The sequence below is a fragment of the Callospermophilus lateralis genome, chromosome 4 (assembly GCF_048772815.1).
Source record: "Callospermophilus lateralis isolate mCalLat2 chromosome 4, mCalLat2.hap1, whole genome shotgun sequence".
In the NCBI taxonomy this organism is placed as follows: domain Eukaryota; kingdom Metazoa; phylum Chordata; class Mammalia; order Rodentia; family Sciuridae; genus Callospermophilus; species Callospermophilus lateralis.
Genome location: NC_135308.1, coordinates 18,079,179 through 18,091,844, shown reverse-complemented (window position 1 = coordinate 18,091,844; position 12,666 = coordinate 18,079,179). Strand labels below are relative to the sequence as shown.

The 12,666-nt window shown below is 34.3% G+C and overlaps 1 protein-coding gene and 1 long non-coding RNA gene across 10 annotated transcripts in view; one reads left to right on the top strand and one right to left on the bottom strand.

The window, feature by feature from the left end:
• The window catches only part of Marchf1 (membrane associated ring-CH-type finger 1), a 409,990-nt gene that overhangs the window by 141,068 nt on the left and 256,256 nt on the right, over positions 1–12,666 (top strand). The window lies entirely within an intron of this gene.
• Positions 5,782–12,666, bottom strand: part of LOC143397530 (uncharacterized) — a 207,788-nt gene continuing 200,903 nt past the window's right edge. For 3 of the 5 annotated variants that reach the window (XR_013091172.1, XR_013091169.1, XR_013091174.1), the window contains one exon: positions 5,782–6,026. This is a non-coding gene — a long non-coding RNA (uncharacterized LOC143397530). Of the gene's footprint in view, positions 6,027–7,753; positions 7,868–12,666 lie in introns of all 5 variants that reach the window. The other 2 variants (XR_013091170.1, XR_013091171.1) reach the window with 2 other exon arrangements.

Sequence of the window (12,666 nt, the reverse complement as noted above, 5' to 3'; positions counted from 1 at the left end):
ATAATATTTATGAGTCATGTGTATAAAAAAAAAGATATCCACAGAACAAAAGGTCAATGTTCAATGATGGAAACATTAGGTTTTACTGAAAATTTTTTTTAAAAAAGGAAGAATGATGTAAAAGGTAAAAAATAGATACGAAAATCAAGACTTAGTCATTTCTCATGCTTCATTCATTCTTCCAATATCACTCTCTATAAAGTTACACCTCTATAAAGTTAAAAGCAATTATTAAAGAAACAATGGACATTAAGATTAAACCAAGAGCAAAAGTTTTCACAGGATGGACATTAGGTTTAGAGGAAGAGGATGAGGAAGGGGAGGTGAGGGAGGAGGAGAAAGTGGAGGAGTTTTCATAGGAGCGTGTACTGGTAGGGGGTATACCCACAATCAGGCTTTATCCTGAGTCTACTGAGTCAGCATTCATAACATATTTACACTGGCACCTTATTTTAGATTTGTGCTGCTTTAGCTTTATTGGTTTCAAAGTTGCCAGTCAAGAAAAAGACAGGTCTTATTTTCATTGGCAACATGTCTAATTGCATGGTCCATTCATTTCAAATTTGCAAAGCTTCAAAGTAAAGTTTAATTTATGCATGCTGTACAAAGAATTAACAACATCAGCTGTAACTTTCAAAGCATCCCTGGAGTATATCCAGGCTCAACTTCATTGGCCATAACAAGTGGGAAGGTGTTTTTCTGTTCAGCCCTGTCATATTGAATGCAAACCATGTCACAGGCATGGAGCTAAGCTGAGGGGCATTCTGCTGTTATGAAATCCCTTGCCTTAAAGAAATTTAAAGTCTGAAACATTTAATTTAATGTCAGAAGTAATTCATTAGTCACCATGTTGATAAACTTATCTATTCAACAAATTTAAAAATCATGCCAATGAAAAAAGTTATTTGATTGGACCTGAATTCTTATTCTTTAATGGCACTGATTAGAAAAATCTCCTAAAAGTGTCCTATGCTGTGATCTTCTGCTAGTCTTTGGTCCTTGAAATGGCTAATTCTCCCCAACACTCTCCTAATTCAGTGGGGGAAAAAATCAAGTTGATTGGAAATCCAGCTATTAAAAGACAACTAAAGCTCTGCAAAGCATCAGTACACTTAAGAGAGGTGTATATGTGAACAGTTCCACACCACTACATATCCTATTTTCAGCCTAAGTTGAAAGGAGATGTTGTCATCTACCTCTCAGGGCTGGAAGGAGAAAGAGGAGAATGATGACTGCTTTAAGTTTCCATTGGGAATGACCACAAAAAAATAATGTTTTGTATAACAATTTATTTTTTATTAAAAAAATGCTTATCTCTTAAATATCCAAAAGGAACATAATTGTATATAATCTTGGTCTGTAGAACAATACTTTGTGTCATTAATAGTCTAGAGATAAGATAGGTTTTCCCTTGTTATTCTGTATGTTAGCATCTGTTGTCTCCTCACAGCATTTATCATGTTTTCTACTTAGACAATATATTTATTTACTTTTTTTTCAGTTTTCCCTAATAACTCTGTTTGCTAAATAGTATAACCTAGTTCTTAATGCAGCACTACATTAAACTACCTCTCCAACAGAGAATAGCAACAAAATTTGTTGCTAACAAATACCTCTTGAATGTTCAATAAAATCTATGTTTGTATATCTTAAGAATATTTGTTTCATGAGTATGAATTTTGGGAATCATTTTATAAAAAGGAAAATTCCAAAGTGAATTCTTTTAAAGAATTAGTTGTTGCTGTTATTATTATTTATATTACCTTTGCTTTAGTCAGATTTTTCATCTCTGTGACCAAAAGACCTGACAAGAACAATTTTAGAGGAGGAAAAGTTTATTATGAGGCTCATTGTGTCAGAAGTCTCAGTCCATATATGGCCAATTCCATTGCTCTGAATCAGAGGAGAGGCAGAACATCATGGCAGAAGAGTTTGATTCAGGAAAGCAGCTCAGGACATGGCACCAGAAAACAGAGATAGAATCCCCTCACCATGGACAAAATATATATCCCAAGGTCTTGCCTCCAATGACCCACCTTCTCCAGCCACACCCTACCTGCCTACAGTTACCACGCAGTTAATCCCTATCAGGCGACTAGGTTAAGGCTCTCATGACTCAATAATTTACCTCTAAATGTTCTTGTACTGTCTAACACATGAGTTTTGGGGGGATACCTCATATCTAAACTATAACAACCTTCATTCTAAACCACAGAGAAGGAAGTGTGTTCAGTAATCCCTGCTAGCCACTGAAACCCACCAAAGATATCTTTATAACTGTTGGATATGTAATGGGCGAGTAAATCGACAATGTTAGAGTGCACTAAAAATTACAAATTGCACCACAAAAGTTGTTGAATTACTAGATAATAATCCAAATCAATTAAACTAGGTAAGTTATTAGATAAGTAAATTATCTGAGCAATAAAACATTCTGTTATTTTTAACAATTCATACCACCGTATTATTTGTCAACTACCTCATTTATCAGCATTTGATATTCTAAGTTTTATGTAAAACAATTTCAAAGGCTGAATAGTGTTTGATACATAGAATGGCAAAACGTAATACTCTCTATTCTCTCTCATTGACCAAGAACAACATGTGTTTTTGTCTCTTGCGTTACATCACAATACACAGTTTACTCCCATCTTCTGGAGAAGCATAAAGGCACACATTTAAATGTATGAGTAACCATGCCCAGCTTTGTTAAATCTTGCATTCATATAGGAAGTGGTGAAAGACAAATTGCTAGTAACTGAGCCATATTATCATTTTGCTTATATTCCAAAATGAGTGAACTTACCATAAGTGAAAAAATATTCTGCTGAGGAATAATTATAAGGAACAATAATTGTGCAAACATGAAGAGTTATGTAGACACTTACACTCATTCAAAATTTTAGAATGGAAGGGTTTGTAAGCTAGAAAAGGATGATTATGTTCAAAGATAATTTACTAATTTAACAAGTAAGAAATATGATATACAAGAGTAATAAGGCATAGTCTTGAGAGAGAAAAACCTCAAGATCAAATTAACCACGGCTCTCCATGACAGACAAAAGTCAACAGCATAAATTTCAGAATTATTAAGTGGAGAAAAAAGTACATCCAAATATACAGACCTGAGAGTATCTAGCATCCAGAACATAACAGGGTTATATGTCCTTTCTTTTATAAAGTTTCACCCACTGTACACTTAAGACAGATGCTCACCTTAGCGATGATTCAGCCCTTAGTCCCTACAGCAGACCGAATTATACTTCAGTACTGCTTCCACCTGACAATCTGATGGAATGACTGAAAAGGAAAAAGTGCTAGATCAATACTGCAAGGCATTAATGGAGGGAGCTCCTGAGTGGGAAGACAGGAGAGCAAAGGAGCAGAGAGAGAGAAGAGAGGGAGAACACACATTGTCGTACCTCAGAGGGAGACTATTCTGAAAAGAAAAGGAGAAATAAAAACCTCTTCCTTTAAAAATATGAAGATATACAAATATAAAAGAAATACATATTTTTAAATTTTTTGTTTTATTAAGAACACCTAAGGTCTACTCCTTTAATAAAGACATAAAGTTGTACAGCAAGATGAATGGATTAAAAAAACGTAGTGCCTAGGTAGAAGAGAATATTCTTCAGTTGTAAAGAAGCAGGAAATCATACAATATGCAACGGCCAGTCCAGAAGGACAAGTGTGCATCATCAAACTTATATGAGGAGTCCGGAAGAATGCAAAAAGCAAAGAAAAGACCTATGGCTCCCAGGGCTGGGGAAAGTTGCTAAAAGATACATGTTATTAATATAAAAATATTATGGAATACAGGTAAATGTGTTCTGGATGTGAGAGATGTGGTATAAATAATTAAATAACCTATAGCTTTAAACTATTCTATTTGAGTACATATATTTTAAAAACTATAATTTAAAATAAATATATATATATGCATATAAGCTTTGAGTGATGGTGTTATTAGATTATTAAAATTGGATTATATGCACTAATTTATTCTAATTTGATTTGATCATTTGCTTATATACCCTTTCAGTAATCTCTCCCCTCAAGTTATTTATACTCTTCCAAAATATCTGTGATTTTGGAACCTCATCCTTTAAACAAAGACTTGAATTATATAGAGATTTCTATCATTCTGTAAAAAGATAATATATTCTCTAAGCTGGCTATAATTTCTTTCCCTCAATTTCTAGTGCTAAATTTTGAAAATAATTTAAAAATATTTTATCTCTAAGTACATTGATTGTGGTTTTATTAAATTTAGAAAAACAAAATATAATTTTCCTAGAGGCTCGACATTATTTGATTATCCTTATCATGAGTTTCCTTTGGGGTACTTTCTTTTAGCATACTTTAATTACTTCTTTTGATCATTCTGCTTTATAAATGTTTTTGCTCTAGTAGTGATAATTATCAAATGAATAAACCGGATAGAAAATTATCAACTCAGTTAATCATCTAAGACTAATTTAACGATCATTGATATGATTTTTAAGACAACAGTAATGGTTTGTATGTAATGATAACCTGGATTTGGCTAGGCAGTTGTTTTTGCTGTAAATTAGAAAGATAATAGCTTTTCTAATCTCCAGTATCTTACTGTATACCTTCTATCTTTCATAAGGTAGAATTTCAGTAGTGGACCAAGCAAGGTGTTTAGAGTTGATTAGAATTGGGTGCAAATTTTGATCCTGCTACACATCAACTACCTGTTCCAGAACAGTTGTTTTAAAATCCGCTTCCTCATCTGTAACAAAAGGACAATAACATCATCCATGCTGGGTAACTGTGTGATAGTCTTTGTAGAGTACTTGGCAAAGCAATTAAAATTGGAATTGTCAATCTGACACAATGTCAGATACAGTGTGCTTGTAGATATCTAAATTAATGTGGAAGTATGAAGAAGAGTCTTCATTCCCTTACTCTGAATTTTGATAGGCTAAAATTCTTAGGGTTTTATAATTAATGTGAATACAGGAGGCATAAAATTAAACAAAATACAGCGAGACTGCATTGCTAGCAAAATAGATGTGAGAGTAGGTATAAAAAAACAGGAGTCGGGGCTCTGAGTAGTTACAGTCTTAGAATCCATTATTATAACAGGGACTTTCCATCAGATCCTGTAGTGGACTTCAGGGCACTAGAGATGACTCCATGTTTCAGGTAGAATTATACATCAAGTTCACTCTTATGGATGAAGGGGTCACAGACTCCATGACGTCTAAATAATATCTTTGACTTCCACACACAGCAAATGTTGTAAAATTTAAATAATATTTTTTTTCACCTTACACTTATATAGTGGGTCAATAAATAGAAAGCATTGATGTTTTCAATTATGAATCTTGCATCTCCCCAGTTGTGTGTGCATGTTGGCAGAGAGTAGAAATAATTAGAGAGCAGGTGAATGTTAGAATAGAAGTTCAACAAGAAGAGGTGAGTCTTCTTTGTAATAAACGTTCTGTAATCCAATGCTCAGAGTAGGTGTTCATGAAAAGAAATGTAACCCGTATACCTCTATAATGACATATTTCTTTGGGTTTCCATCTTAGAACTCAAATAACAAATGATTTATATCTAAGAATTTCAAAGATGAGAATGAGGTTTAAAAAAGAATAAATGAAAAGTATAGTCAATAAAAATTATGGCAAAACCTAAAAATCATACAGTTTGCTTTCATTCATTATATCTAATGACACTCTCGTAACCCCTACATTTTCTTGCAAGCCTGTTGCCAGTGGCATAGGGGGAGGTGAAGTTGTTTGGGGAAACTTGCCTTATGCTCTGTTTTGCTGAAGGACCTTGTGTTCCGTGATGCTGGAGCCACAGATGGTGTTTTCTCACGGAGGTGGGTCTGTAACTCAGTTGCTCTGTTTTCTGAGCCAGTAAAAGAGACTCTTTCCCCAGAGCCCTTGCAATATGTGAGAGATTTGAGAATTTGAAGCTTCCATTTTCCACTTTCCTGGTCTTTTGTTTCACAAAAGACAGTCTTTCCTTGATTTGTGGAATTAGTTCTAAATGAAATTGGGAAAGAAATGAAAAGTTAGAGGGAGCTAAAAATGAATTAATGCACTTTTTAATCCTATTAACCAAATTTTTATTATTGATTTTTGGTTTATATTCTTTGAACTTTCAAATATTTCTATCTCATGGTGTTTTTTACTTACCTCATCATGCATGATTCATTTTTCCACAGATTTATCAGTATGGACGACTGAAATTATTTATGTTTAGATTTAATGCTCTACAAATATTTATTAAATGCCTACTATTGCCGACTCTATCCTCAGCGTTGGCCACGCATGGTTCTCGAATTCATGGTCTAATTGGAGAAATGTCACTAATAAAATAACCAAACATGCAAACGTGTGGAATTAAAATTTTGGTAGATGCTAGAAAGGAGTGGTGATTGTGCTAAAAGTGTATGCAAAGTAAAAACTTAAAATAAATGAACAAAAGAAAATAAGACTATCTTGAGAAAGTACTTGTGTTGAGTCTGAAGGGAAGGAAGTGTGGCCCAGAAGGGGGAAGCCTGTGGAAGGACATACACTCTCTAACCTTTGCTGACAGTGTGTAGGAAAGCCTGAAGCCCATTAAGATTGGAGCAGTGGAAGGTGGTAAATTGCAGTTCAAGATGAAGCAGGAGAAGTAGGGCAGGAACAAGCTGGACAGAGCTTGGTTCATGAGCTTTCTTTTTATCCCCAGCACAGTAAGGAATTTTAGACAGGTAGGTGGTGTAATTACATTATATTTGCATTTTAAAAAGCTCAGCTTGTCTTAAAAAGAATGAAGTGGAAAAAAAAAAAAAAAACAGATGTGGGTAGAATACGTAGGAGGCTATTTCAATATCCCAGGAAAAGATGCTGATAGCGTTGACTAGAATTCATGCAGATGGTGCTTGGGTATAGAAAGAAGTAGGTGCTTATGAAATTTATAAAGCCGACTTTATGAAATTAGTAATGGGTTAAAAGTAAAATGAGAGGGAAAGAGAGCTGTGAAACCACCCTAGCTTTGATAAATGAGTTCTGTTATTAGAAATGATAACTATGTGAGAGAGTGCATATGATGATTAGGTAGAATTAATTATTACATAATTTATATGTGCACCCAAACAATTATTATATTTGGTAAATAAAGTTCCATCTGTTGGTTTATTTTATAAAGAAGTAAAGAACACTGAGATGGAAAAGAGGTATGGGTAGAATGTGAGGAAGATAGTAAAATTCATGTTAGTCGTTATGTATTTGAGGCCTTTTGAATATCCAAAATAAACTGTTACTAGTCTTTGAATAAGTGAAGAGCACTTTAAAGAATGGTCTGAGTTTACATATATATACATGTATATGTACATATATACATGTACACATATACATGTATGTGTACATACACACATATGTATATATAAATACAAATGTATGTTGCACGTATAAATATATAATATACATATATAATGTGTGTATATGTAGACGTATTTATATGTCATGAATCTATGAGTATAAATGCTTTTTGAAAAGAGAGATGAGAAAATGTAAAGCTCTAAAATAAAATCTAGGAAATTTCACATGGCCGAGTAGAGAAGCATGCAGCTCTAAAAGAGGCCTAGAAAGAGCAGTACGGCAGTTAGAATGCAATGGGAAGATTGTGACATAAGACAAAGGGGTCAGCATTGTAGAATGCAGCTGAGAAGTAAGAAGAATGAGAATTATCTATTGGATTCAGAAATGTAAATGTTAGCACAGACCTTACCAAGAGTTGTTATCCCGGTGGAATGTTAGAAATTGAAGCCAGATTGGCGTAATTTGGAGATGAGAAAATAGAGATGGTAGGCATACATTACTCCTTAGGAAACTGGAATCTGAGGAGAGAAAATGTGGGATCAATAATTTTTAATTCTTTTATTTGGGGTCTTTAATTAATTTTTGTTTGTTTTGTTGTTGTTTTACACAGATTGAGCCTTTAAAAAATGATGGGAAGGAATTAGGTGAAAGGAGGAGGTCAAATATATAATTAAGCAATTTTTGTGATTTGGATATGATGTATCCCCCAAAAGTTCCTGTGTTTATGCAGGAATATTTGGAGGTAAAATGATATGATTGTGAGAGTTGTAAGCTAATCAGTCCATTCTAGTGGCATTTTGTAAGCATGTGGAGTATGGCTGGAGGAAGGGGGTCACTGGAGTCATGCCAAGGAAAGGGTTCATCTTCCTGGTGACCACTTCCCCTTTCTCTCTCTGCTTCCTGGCTGCCATGAACAGATCAATTCTCCTCCTTCACACCATTACCCCATGATGTCCTGCCTCACCTTGGGCCCACAGCAACAGAATTGGCCCACCATACACTCAATCTTTGAAGTCCAGTATGATACCATTGGAGATTCCAACAGAGAAATAAAGGCATAGAAAAGTCTTTAGTAAGACAACATTAAGACCCAAGAGGACTTTAAGAAGCTGGCTTACCAAATGTTACTGGAGGAAGCTCAAGTCTATGTCCAAGTTTTTGGCATCTCAAACAAAGAATTGAGCAAGACATATAGGAGAAGCAGCCACAATGTAGATCTATTGAAAGTGAAAGATTGGGCCAAGTGGGAGAGAATGGCTCAAGGTTCTCAAGCCAGGAACCCAGCAGCTTATATCTGCCTTCCCTAGGGGATACCCCTATGGGGTAGTACTTTCCTTGTTCCTATCAATGCTCAGGTGGAAGTTCCCATAGAAACAGGTACAATCACCTACGATATGGATGACATCTTGATATATTTTGCCATCTTGTTATTCCTAGTCTCCTCCTTCAGTTGGAGAGATGACACAAAGCATAAGTGTGTATACAAGTCAGTTTGTGTGATTCGTGTCATGAATAATTATAGCGAATTGGAGAGTTTTTCAGAAAAACACAATAAGATTTACAGGGGGGTATTTCAAGGCTTTGTAGTTAGGTAATTATTAATTAATAATGGATCAAATCTAACCAGTTTTGAACCTTTCTCAAGCAGTGCTCTGCTGCTTTGTTAAAGGCACAGAGAAATTTGGTGTGTGTGGCTCATTCAGGCTTATGGTTCATCTATACAATGAAAAAAGACATGTAGGTACACCTGAATTATGTCATTAAAATTAAAAAAAAAAACTGGATTTCCAGCTTAATGAAAAGAGAAGTAAGGAAAGAAGTCTGATACATCAGGAAACATTAAGAGCAAGAGCACAGGACTAGGGAGTCCAATTATGTTTTAGAAATGGTTGTAGAATATATGTTCGTATAATAAAGGTGGAATTGGAAGGATGGTCATTAGAGATGATGGCAAGTTTATTAGAGATGCAGGGAAGATGGATAAAGCAGAGCAGGAGAGAAGGATACTGGGTGAGGCTGGGTGAGGTATTCTATTGTGATGATGGATCATTAAGGTGAATATTGGCATCAGAGAGATAAATATTAGCATTTGGTTGAAAAAGATTTTGAGCATACTGCCACAGTCTTCAGTGAAAAAGGGCGAGTGGGCAGATGTTAATAACGAGAAGGTGCTCTATGTAATAGCATGTGTTTCAGAAAGAGAAGCAATCACGTGGGAGCTTTAGTGGGGAGCAAGAAGGATGGCAATCTCTTCCTGACCATGAATTTCACAAGATGGTGAGAAAATAGCCAATGTTCCAGAGACTGGTATCCCAGACCAGAATTCAATTAAAACGTGGGATTAAAGGAATATTCTGATAAAAGGTATGAGGCATGAATCTTTGCAGGTTTTGGTGGCAGTTCCAGAGGGTAACAGAAAGATTTGGAAAGTGGGGTTGGGATTAAGTAACAGGTTAATCCTTAAAAAGGAGACAGATTAAAACTCAATAACTGAAATAAGAAAAAATAATAATTGAAACATTTGTAAAATAAAGCAACCAAGGACAAACTAAAACATCTGAGCAATTATTTTATAAGTATCTTTCCAAGTACTTTTCAAAATGTATGTAAACCTTTAGCAGAAATGCCACCAAATGCTAACTCGTGTAAATTTTATTTTTAATTAAACTGAGTGTACATATCATTGGGTGCTGTCCTGTTGAAAATATTTTTGAGTGTAAAAGATGAAATGTGTTTTACAATTTGTAACATTCCTATTATAAAGTATAAAGACACGGGAACAATTGTACACCAAAGACAGACGATGTGAAACATGAAAGATATATGTAAAATTGTTTCTCAGAAGGGAATCCAGACCCAAAGGGCAATGAAGTGTACAGCAGTATAATTGCAGAGACATGTTTCCAAGATAATTTTAAGTGAGTTGTAACTATTGAAGACACATCTAGCTTGGTTTTTTTTTTGTTTTGTTTTGTATTATGAATGTTTCTAAAATATTCTGGTATTTGACATCATAGAATGTAAAATTTCAGAGAAGTAACTGAAAAAATTTAAAACATGGTAAAAGACAGGATGGATAGGTCTGGGTCTTTATTATGGTCTCTATTCACCACTTAGTAGCTGAGGCTCTTAACTGAGTTAGTTAGATCCTCTGAAGCAGTTTGTAAAATAAATGTCAACATAAAATAAATAAATAAAATAAAATTTGTAAAATAAATGTCAACATAGCTACTAGGAAGGTTGCTGGGAGGAGTAAGTGAAATTATGTGGATAGTGTATGACAACGAATCCAACCAGGAACTGCCCAGGAACCTCTCCTGGGTTATGCAGTTATCACTGAGCATGGGCTCAAGGGCCGCCTCAGGTCAAGGTCCCAACTTTGCTACATAATAGCTGTGTGGCTTTGTGGGGGTTATGGGCCCACCTCTCCTCTACAAATGGAGATACAGGAAATGGAAGCTGCACTCTTTCATAGGACTGTTGTCTGAATGAAACAACGCATATGTTTTAGAACCCAGGTTGTGCATCATAGTAAGTATGCAATACATATTTATTTGTAAGAAGTTCATTAAAATGATGCATTAACTATAACATAGTATTGAGAAGTTTTCATTATTATTAACAGATTGAGGATGTTTTGTTAGGGTTATCTGTTCAAGAAGGTGAAAATATACGAAAGTAGAGTCCCAGTGGGCCACGGGCTATTTTTTTTTTTTTTTTTAATCACTCCAAGGTACTGTTTCACTCTTTGTAGATGGTCTAAATGCTTTTTCTGAAGATCAGTATAATTTAGGATAACGATCTGCCAAAAACTCACTTAGGACTATATGGAAAGTTTCTCCTGCCTTTTGATCAGCTTCAGGTCTTCTTCCCTTTTCTCTGCCAGTTTTTTCCAATGCCTGTGCAGCAGTTTAGATGTAATTACAAACATCTGGTCCCACTGACTTCTCCTTAATTTTACAGTTATTGCTCAAGCTCCCAACACTCCTTTTTAGAAGTACCATTTTATTGTTCATTTAGAAGAAATGAGGCAACTCTGAGTGCAATATGGTTGCTGTGAAATAAGTAATTTCTGGAAACCCATAGAGACAATGTTTACTACTTTGTTCTTGGTAAATACATGTGCATTTCTTTAGAACATATTACTTGGGGGGTAGTATTTACTTTTTCTCCAGTTATAAGAAGGGGAAACAGAGAAGGTTAAGATTATTGGAAAAGACATACAATTTTCATTTGGTTTGCTCATTTTCCCACACCTGTATTAATTATTTAGCAGATAGTTCTCACAGTTTCAAGGAGGGAAAATGAATGATTTTCTAGAATAACTCTCACAATATTCTTATGTCTTATATAATCTGCATAAAGTAGAAATTAAAATTATTAAAATCTTGAGAAGATTAGATATTCCCAAATCTTTCATCACCTTTGAAAAAGAGAGTCTCACTGTCTGGAAAAATAAAAGCACAAATATCGACTTAGTAGAATATGAAGAAACTGGACTTTGTCACTTGATACATCTGGGTTGAAATCTTATCCCGCTATATGATGAATATGTAATACTAAGGAATATCTTCTCTCTCAGCCTCTCTAAAGTAGAGATAACAATACCCATCAAGGTGTACTTTGAAAATTTAATGCAATCATAAGAATTATGTACATAGTACAGTGCATTACTCAGAATTTTTCTCAGAATTTTTCTTTACTTATTAATAGGCTTACTTGGCATTAAAAAATAAATAAACACACATTTTATTTTTACATATGCACATTGATCATCACTGAGCAATTTGGGAGATTTTAAGTCCTAATTTAAATGCAAAACCATTATGAAGACATGTGATGATTTAAAAAGTAGTTAAACCTTCTCTTATCTTAGAGCAAAAGTATTGCTCATGCAAGATTTAATGTAGAATGCCATATTTTACTTTGCCATTCTAAACTAGCCATTAGTAAGCACTTCATTTTTCTGGACAAACAAGTCAACCATTTTCTGTTTTTATTAATATGTCTGAAGTTAGCGATTGCAGCCTTCTCTTTCTACCTTAATGTTTTTAATGATGCTGACCATTTTCTAACATAAATGCACTTTTACCAGTTTTAAAAGCCAGTATAAAAAGATCTTCAACTTGTTTAAATTTACTGTATTCAAAAAAGAGATTCTAACATGTTAGAATATTGTAAAATTTTGATATAATTTTAACTTTTTAAATATAATTTCAATATGTCACAGTTATATAATGTGGATAGGGTTTTCTTTATTTTTTAATTTTTATTTTTTTTAATTAGTTATACATGACAATAGAATGCACTTATATAC